General features: G+C 51.3%; 1 long non-coding RNA gene across 1 annotated transcript in view; it reads left to right on the top strand.

Annotated features, from left to right (window-relative positions):
- The first annotated feature begins 1,162 nt into the window (after positions 1–1,162).
- LOC142011932 (uncharacterized) overlaps positions 1,163–8,883 on the top strand; it is a 30,980-nt gene continuing 23,259 nt past the window's right edge. The window contains exons 1-2 of the long non-coding RNA XR_012645217.1: positions 1,163–1,320; positions 3,681–3,791. This is a non-coding gene — a long non-coding RNA (uncharacterized LOC142011932). The remainder of the gene's footprint in view (positions 1,321–3,680; positions 3,792–8,883) is intronic.

Raw genomic sequence — 8,883 nt, 5'->3', positions numbered from 1 at the left:
TCTGCGGGTGCCTCCCTCCGGCCAGTGTGTTGCGGCAGCCACTCCTCGCTCTATCTCATACCCGGTCAGGACCCCCCTCGCTTGCAGGATTCCGGGTCCTCTACAGGGCACTGCTCAGCTGCTATTTCGAAATAAATTTGCTGTGTAGACGTATGCCAGGAGTCCAGGTCGTCCCAGGTCTCTGCAGTGTAGCCATTTTACAGGCAGGCAGGTAACTGGCAGAGTAAATGCTGCAGGTGTTTTGGAAGATAGAAGGGCACCTGCTCAGAAACAAACAAACCAAAATCACAGTAGCCTGCACTTTGTCTGCCTGCTACTATTTCAAGTGAGACCAAATGGCCAGGGTCCAAAGCACATTTAAGTGAATGGAAACACCCGTTAATCTTGATCTTGATCTGTTTCTTGTAGCTGAAAGAGACTAAAGAGAAACACGCTTGTTTGTATCGGGGGGTAGCTGTGTTAGTCTGGATCTGTAACAGCAACGAAGGGTCCTGTGGCACCTTATAGACTAACAGAAAAGATTTGAGCATGAGCTTTCGTGAGCACAGACATCACTGCATCTGATGAAGCGAGTCTGTGCTCACGGAAGCTCATGCTCAAAACTTTTCTGTTTGTCTATAAGGTGCCACAGGACCCTTCGTTGCTGTTACACTTGTTTGTGTTTATTGTGTGTTTGACTGCAGGCTGTGCTTAGTCACTTTCACCGGAATAATCCACGTCCCCTTGTTTGTGTGGGAGATTTTCTCCACAGAGGAGTGAGAACTGTCTTTACAAAGAAGGAAGTGTGATTGTAACAGTACAACACTGGCTGGGATCACCAGCTCACTGGGGCAGGGAGCGTCACTGTGCTCTGTGTTTGTACAGTCAATAGCACATGGGCCCTGCACCAAGACGTAACCCACATCCTAAATAAATAATAATAATGGGGTGGCGGGAAGGAGGGGAACATTTAAACCCCACCCTTTCCAGCAGAGTAGGCAGTAGCTGGATCCCTTTTAAGATCGTGTAACCTGGAACTAGGAGGGCAGCGTAACGTTTGCAAGGCTCATTCCGTAAGCAGACACTACCCAGCTATAATTAGCCTGAGCTCTGAGAGCAGACAGCTCACACAACCTCCAAACAAACCATATGGCCTTCCTGGTCTCCTGGCAGAAATGGAGAGCTCCTCCTGCCATGGAGCTGCCCTGCCAAGGCAGAGGTCACACAGGAATATTGTAAGATGCCGGAGAAAGAAACGTGATGTCCTAGAGGCATGACTGTCCCGCCAAAACACAAGCTTGGAGGGTGAAAAAATCATGATCCAAGCGGGACCAAGCAAAGGTAATGAACCTACAGTTACTGTATGGGACTTTCAGCTGTGCTGTTATCAGCAGAGGTGGGGAAAGTACCCCAAAAGCTACTTAAATGAAAGTGCCAGTGCTTTCACTTCTGGGTACTGGAATACAATCAAGATGTGGTGTGTGTTTGTGTGCGTGTGCTTTTTACTCAAGTCGTTTTTCAAAGGGATGCCAGTGATTTGTACTTAAGTACATCTCACACCCCACCCCCGAAGAATCTATACTTTTACTCAAGTAAACTTTGGGGGTACTTTCCTCACCTCTGGTTATCAGCTAAGCCACATGATCAATTCTTGGCTGGGAGCCCTCCAAGGGGAATCCAGCTGTCAGAGGAATCGGTAATGCTGCAGCCACTGATCTTGCTTTGGGGTCCTTGCTCCACTTTTGGTCAAGCTCCAATAGCAGAATACAAGGAATTGGAGTCTCCTCTCTGATACACTTTGTCCAGCCCTATTGACATTCATGGAATTGCACTGCATGACTCGCAGGAGAATAGGGGCTTGTGTTGCCAAAGCAAGGTACAAGCACTGTCTGAGCCCCACAGCAGTGCAGCAGAGATCAGTATCATTCTGTTGATGGTACAGATGGGGACGCCAAGCCAGGTTCAGTGAAAGTCCAAGGCCGCATAGCCTACTGGCAGCAGAGCAGAGACGGGACTAATCCCGAAGAATTCATGGCTCCAGTCCCAGTGCTCATTCTGAGTTTTCTCAGGCCATACGGGTGCTGTTTTATACATGCAACCAAAGTCCTGACTTTACCCAATTGCTTGCTCAGTGGAAATGTTTTGGAACTTTTCCTAACAGTATGGGTGCTTTAGCACTGAATTGCCCGCCAGAACCAAACCCTTACGCTTCCATTATGAGCAGATCCGGGGGGTTAATTTGGGCCCTGTCCCTAGGAGAGCCTTTCCTGTTCTGGGCTTTGGAATGGCCCTTGTCTGACAAGCAGTTCCCTGCCAACCTGCCTATTTCAGCTCTCCTCTGTTACCCACAGCTCCACCATCTCTCCATTTGGGGTGGCCCCATAGCTTCCTACTTTGGGTGGTCCTGACCTATTGCCCAGTGAGCTTACAGGCGAGTGAGGAGAGAGGTTCCAAGCAGGACAGCGAGCAGAGGGAAACCAGCCCCAGACTGCTGTGCAGACAGGCAGTTACTCCGGCTTACGGATGAGTTTAGCCAGGTGCCTCACTGACACACTGGAGTCCAGGCCTCGTTCGAGATGCCCATACGATACACCAGGGATCATCAACCAGGAATAGCGGGTGAGCCGCGTGCGTGACCCTCCCTCATCTCAGTGGGTCACAGCAGCCTGTGGCCCACTGGGGCTCCACCTGCGGCCCTGCAGCCCCTTGGAGCCCCCCCCACCCCACGCACCTCTTGCACACCTAGCCCCACTCTTACCCATTTGCCACCTCCCTCCCAGCACCTTTGACACGCACAAACCCCCTGACTGACGCACTGTCCTGGCACCTCCCCAACTGATTTGCGGCATTCCAGCTGTGGAAGTGGGGGGAAGGGCGGGAATCAGGTCGGGGGGGAGGCTTACCAAGTATGGGGCTCCACCGTCCCAGAGGCACGTGGGGAGGGAGGCATGGGGCCTAGTGGGGCCATGGGCCACACATGGGGCCCAGTGGGGTGCATGCAGCCTGCACAACACAGATTGCCCACCACTGCACTATACCCGCCTCTCCCCAGCTGGCCCTCGACACGTGCGAGTGCGTCCTCAGGTGCACAGGGTGGGGTATGGTGGTGAGAATTTTGTATTGCCCAGGGCAGAGGAGCAGGCCCTGCATGTTGCCTTACTAGGGCTAGCAAACAAAATCCATTCCCACTGGGGTTAGACCGCAGTGTCCTTGTGAGATCAAAGCCAACAGTTGGAACTTGATACAGTCTTGTTCCCAGGCAGTGGCTTTATGGCTTTACCTATCATGACCTGGCTGCTGAATTTCCTTGAAGTTACAGAACAGTGCAACCACTTCGGAAAGAGAGACTCAGATCACAGACACTGAAGTTGGATAAAATCTACGAGCTTATCTAGCCAACTCACACCAGGATCTGGGCAGAATTTTCACTATAGTAGCTGTGTTCTATTAATCTCCCCCTTCTCCAATCAGTTGTTCTCCCCGCACGTACTTCAGAGGCTCCCCGGAGTTTCTCCCAATCTAATTTTAAAGGTTAATTTCAAGTCCGGGGTCAGTTTTTGAAAAAGGGTTCAAATAAGATAACCAGGAGACACTGAGTTTGTAGAGTGCCTTTGATTTAAGGATCTCATGGAACTTATGTGAACGCAGTCTGATTTTGCAACACTCACCTAAGGCAGGTCAATATCATCTTTTTCTCACAGATTGGTTGGGGAAACATGAGAAAAGACACACTGGGTCAGACCAAAGGGCTATCCAGCCCAGTTTCCTGCCTCCCAATGGTGGCCAGTATCAGATGGGAATGAACAAAACAGGTAATTGCCACTGCGATCTGTCTCCTATCATCCATTTCCAACCTCTGGCAAACAGAGGCTAGGGACCCCTTTCCCACCCACTCTGGCAAGTATCCAAACATTGAACAAGTGCAGAGCCACTAAGTGAGCTGACAAAAAATAAGACACCAAATCAGTGGCGGAGTTGGATAAAAAACACAACTGTCTTTTCTTCCTCCCCAGGCTAGTGTTTAGAGCCTTCAAACAGTGGAAAATTTGCCCAAAACTCTTATTTAAAAAAATCCCCTGAAAGCAGTGTTTTGTTTGCCTATAAATATTGTCTTGCTGTATTTGCAAACCAAACAATGCATCATCATGCAAGGTGCACAAAATAAAACGGGCTGAGCCAATGTGAAACTGACTAATCTATTTTCATTTTTCCGACTGAAGGAAATGAAAAACCAAGCAAACAGCAGCAAGGCTGAAAAGTCCTTTAGAGTTTTGAGATTCTTTCATGGGTCATAAATCTCTGGCAGTATTAATATTTCAGTCCAGACCACAGTTAGGACTGAGCTCAGTAGGAGTTTTGCTTGACACAGGACTTTAGAATTTAGACCATGGTTTTTAGTGTTGTTTTAAACAACCCAAGCAATGGGGCTTGAATGAGCTTCTCGGGAAATGACTGCACAGTCTAATAATTCTTACAATTAGTCTGAACACCAGGAACTTCTTCTTCAGATGTATTGTGATTAACTTCATGTCATTACTGCAATATTCAAGGCTATGTCTACACTAGAGGGTTTTATCAACAAAACATGGGGAGCATCCAGCTTCCCAAGGCGTTCTGTCAACAGTAAATCAACAGAACGCAACACTTTTGTCAACAGCCTTATCCAACTCGCCATGAGGAATAACGCGTCAACAGAAAGCTGCTCTGGACTTTCCGAGGAGCCCTTTGTCAACAGACAGAGCTTCCAGGACACCAGGTAGCCCTGTCTGCTGTGCTTCTGGTTGGCCGTTTTGCCGATGGACCAGCCGGGCAGTCTGGTCTCTCTTTGTCGACAGAGTGGCTTGCTCTTGTAATCCACTTGGCAGTTTGGCCGCCATCTGTTCACAGAAGTTTTATAGGAAGATGTCTTCCAACAGAAATTTCTGTCAATATATCCCTGTAATCTAGACATAGCCCAAATCAACATATTGGCAACTCTGCCAGAGATAAGGCTGAAAGTTATTTACTGTTTTAAAGACGGCTATTGTAAGTACTCTAAAAGCCACATGCTGACTCAGGTTGTCATGAAACTGACTATGCTCATGAGGGGATGCTGGACAGGAACATTGGTCCAAACCTGGAGTTCTAATATCAAAGCAGCTTTATCCTCTGATTCACAAAGCTTTCCCTGCAGGCTCTGTGTTGGGTCTCTGCTAGGCACTTTGGTTTAATGGTTGTCCTGGATAATTTGAATTACGACTCTAGCCCCCTCATGCAGCTGGGCATCTTCCAATCACATCCGAAAACCTTTCAAACTGCAGTTGAACGATAAGCACAGTGAGACATTTTGTGTCTATATTTAGAGCAGAGTGAGTGACAGTTTGGAAGAATTCCCAATTTACAACATTCCATTCTCTTCAGGGTTGATTGTGTCCAGATGGTCTGTATTGCAACCTATATTTAGAAGTGAACAAATATGCAAGGTCTAAGAGTGATTTTGTCTAACTTTCAGATGTTTAGAGCCCTGCACAGATACAAAATTTATATCCACACATGTGTCCACAAAAATGAGCCAGAGACATGAATGGATGCAGTTAGCTGTGGATATCAGCAAATTTTCAGAGTTCTAGATACAAAATTTGTATCCACGTCCCCATCAGTATCCATGAAAATTAGCTGTGGATATCCACATCCATGGATGCAGTTACCTGTGGATATTAAGCAGACATCAGCAAATTTGCAGAGTTCCAGATACAAAATCATGTTTCTCCTCATTAAAAACATCTGGAAGTCTAAGCAGATCAGAACTAGGACTAAGATCAGGTCATTTAACTCCAGTGTCAATCAATCCAACTGAATGGAGCAGAAACGTGGAGAACAACAAAGAGGACTGTCCAAAAATCTGGATGTTTATCAATAAGTGCCTACATAAAATCCTCCAGCTCCACTGGCCTTACACCATCAACAACCAAGACCCGTGGCAAGTGACTCAACAACTTCCTGCGAAAGAAAAAATCAGGAAGAGATGATAACAATGGATTGGACGTACGCTCACAAAACGAACCACCACCATCACAAGGCCAACCTTAAGTTGGAACCCACAAGGGAAAAGGAAAAGATAGTGCCCAAGAAACATGTGGGGTAGAGACCTGAAGGCAGACACTAAAAAGACAGGACACACCTGGTCAGAACTGGAAAAGATCGCCCAGGACAGAGGACATCGGCGAATGGTCATCAGTGGCCTACGCTCCAAGACGTAGGAATGCAAGAGGCTTATTACTCCTACCAGATACAATATTGTATCTGCATCTGTATCCACAAAAATTAGCCATGGATCTCCACTTCTGCAGGAGGATTCACAGATCTGCAGGGCTCTACAGATGTTTTGCCCAAGCAGATGATAGCTACAGAACAGTTCTTTACACATCTTGGGTGCATCTACACTAGCTGGCACAACGTCGAAGTAGCATGCGCCAAGTCTACGCACGCCACACGCTGTTTCAATGTTGAAATCGACATTAGGTGGCAAGACGTCGAAATCGCTGTTCCTATCCGAAGATGGGAATAGCACCCTACTTCAATGCTGAACGTCGAAGTAAGGCGTGTGTAGATGATCTGCGTCCCACTACTTCGATATAGCGGGGTCCTCCATGGCAGCAATCAGTTGAGGGGTTAAGACACTCTGTCCAGCCCCTGCGGGGCTCTATGATCACTGTGCGCAGCAGCCCTTAAAGTACCACAGACCTGGATTTCCTGTGGCAGGAAGCTGAGAGCATGCAGGCAGCAGCACACAAATGAGCTAGCCCTGCACTCCTTCTACGGACCCAGACCCGTCCACTCAGCGCCATGGCATCTGGCCAGCCCCCAGAATGTCCCCAGGGCTCCCCCACGAGGGGACCCAGGGCCCCCCAGCAACCAAACGAGGGGCCAAAAAGAGGCAGGGCCTCTCCTGGTCAGAGGCTGAGCTCCGAGACCTGTTGGGGCTCTGGAGTGAGGAGGAGGTGCTTCACATGATGGGGAGCAAGCGGCAGAACACAGAAGTGTTCCTCTGACTGGCCGAGGTCCTGGCTGCCCCGGATCACCCTGCTCCCACTCCGGATCACGTCCACAGCAAGGTGAAGGAGTAGCGGCAGGGTTATGCCTGGGCCTGGGACTCGGCCAGCCGATCTGGGGCTGCCCCTGCCACTTGCCCCTGTTACAGGGAGCTCAGGGCCATTCTGGGCCCCTGGGAAACCTCCTCCCCCAAGGCCACACCAGACACCGCAGCCAAGGAGTCCCAGCAGGCCTCAGAGTCGGAGTCTGGCCTGGAGGCCAGACCCACACCCTGGGGCCCACCTGAGGAGCCACTTGATGCCCTGCTTGCCCCTCCTGCCACCCCACCTGCCAGACCCCTAGGACTGGAGCCCGCTGGGGCTGAAGACTGGCCAGTGGAGGCATCCCAGACGTACCTGCCAGTCCTCCAGGCAGGCTCCAGGGACCAGGACAGGGCGGGGAGCCACAACCCATACTCTCCGGGGGTCATGCCCCTCTACCCCCACCCCAGATTGATGGGCTGATGGCTGAGCCCCACATTTGTATATAGTTGTTCCCCTTGTATATAGTTGTCCCCGCATTTGTATATTGGTTCCAGTTTTTGTTGTGCACATACCACCAGACAGTTTTTGACTATTCAATAATCCACAGTTTTATTTTTCAAAGAACCTGAGAAGTGTACTCGTTGGGGCGATAGTGTGCAGGTGGTGGGGGCGGTGTGCAAGAGGCCCACCAGGGATGGTCAGGGAGGTGCTCAAGGGTCCCTCTGATCAAAATGGGCCTGCAGAACCTCGTGGACCCATACCCCCTTGCGATGGGCCTGGCGACTGGGTGCGGTGGCCGGCTGGGGGAAGCCCATGCCAGCGTTAACAGCGCACCCCTGGACAAAGGCCTCCCCCTTGCTCTCGACAATGTTGTGGAGCGTGCAGCACACACCCACAACCTGGGGAATGTTCTGAAGGCCGACGTCCAGGTGGGCAAGGAGGCACCGCCACCGGCCCTTCAGATGACCGAAGGTCCTCTCCACCACCTGCCGGGTGTGATTCAGTCTGCCGTTGTAGCGCTCCTGGCTGGCAGAGAGGTGGCCGGTGTATGGGCGCATGAGCCAGGTCTGGAGGGGGCAGGCCGCATCTGCCACAAGGCAGAGGGTCATGTTGGTGTCCTCCAGAGGGATCTCCCTTTGGGGGATCTAGGTCCCCGCCTCCAGCCAGTGGCACAGGCCCGAGTTCCGGAAGACGCAAGCATCATGTGAACAGTAGGGCCAGCCCACATACACATCCTGGAAGCAGCCCCGGCTGCCCACTATGACCTGAAGGACCACGGAGTGGTAGCCCCTCCAGTTTATGTATCTTCCCCCGCTGTGGTCCGGGGCATAGATGAGGATATGGGTCCCATCTAGGGCCCCAAAGCAGTTTGGGAACCCCATGGCAGCAAATCCAGTGACGGCTGCGTCCAGGTCCCCAATTCGGACGACCCTCTGGAGCAGTAAGGCATTGAGCACACGGACCATCTGTAGAGAGGGGACACAAGTGCCCATGAGGGTGTGCAGGGTGCCCTGGGCCCCTCCCCAAAGGCCCCCATCCCAGGCACCCCCACAGGCACCCCCTGCCCACCTCTTCCCTCCCTGAGCGTCCCTCTCTCCCCAGACCTCCACCCAGCCCTTCCCTTCCCAGGCCCCTCCCTCCCCAGCCCCACACACGGGCCCCCCTTCTTGCCTCCCCATCCCCCAGTGGGTGCATGCCCAGGCCTCCTTACCTCCATGACGACGGCCCCAACCGTGGCCTTTCCCATTTCAAACTGGTGTCCCATGGAGGGATAACTTCCTAGAGTGGCCAGCTTCCAGACAGCTATTGTGACCCTCCTGTCGACGGGGCAGGCGCGCCGCATCCGGGT

The sequence above is a fragment of the Carettochelys insculpta genome, chromosome 4 (assembly GCF_033958435.1).
Source record: "Carettochelys insculpta isolate YL-2023 chromosome 4, ASM3395843v1, whole genome shotgun sequence".
In the NCBI taxonomy this organism is placed as follows: domain Eukaryota; kingdom Metazoa; phylum Chordata; order Testudines; family Carettochelyidae; genus Carettochelys; species Carettochelys insculpta.
Note: the sequence above shows the minus strand (reverse complement) of the source record. Positions and strands in the feature narration are given on the sequence as shown.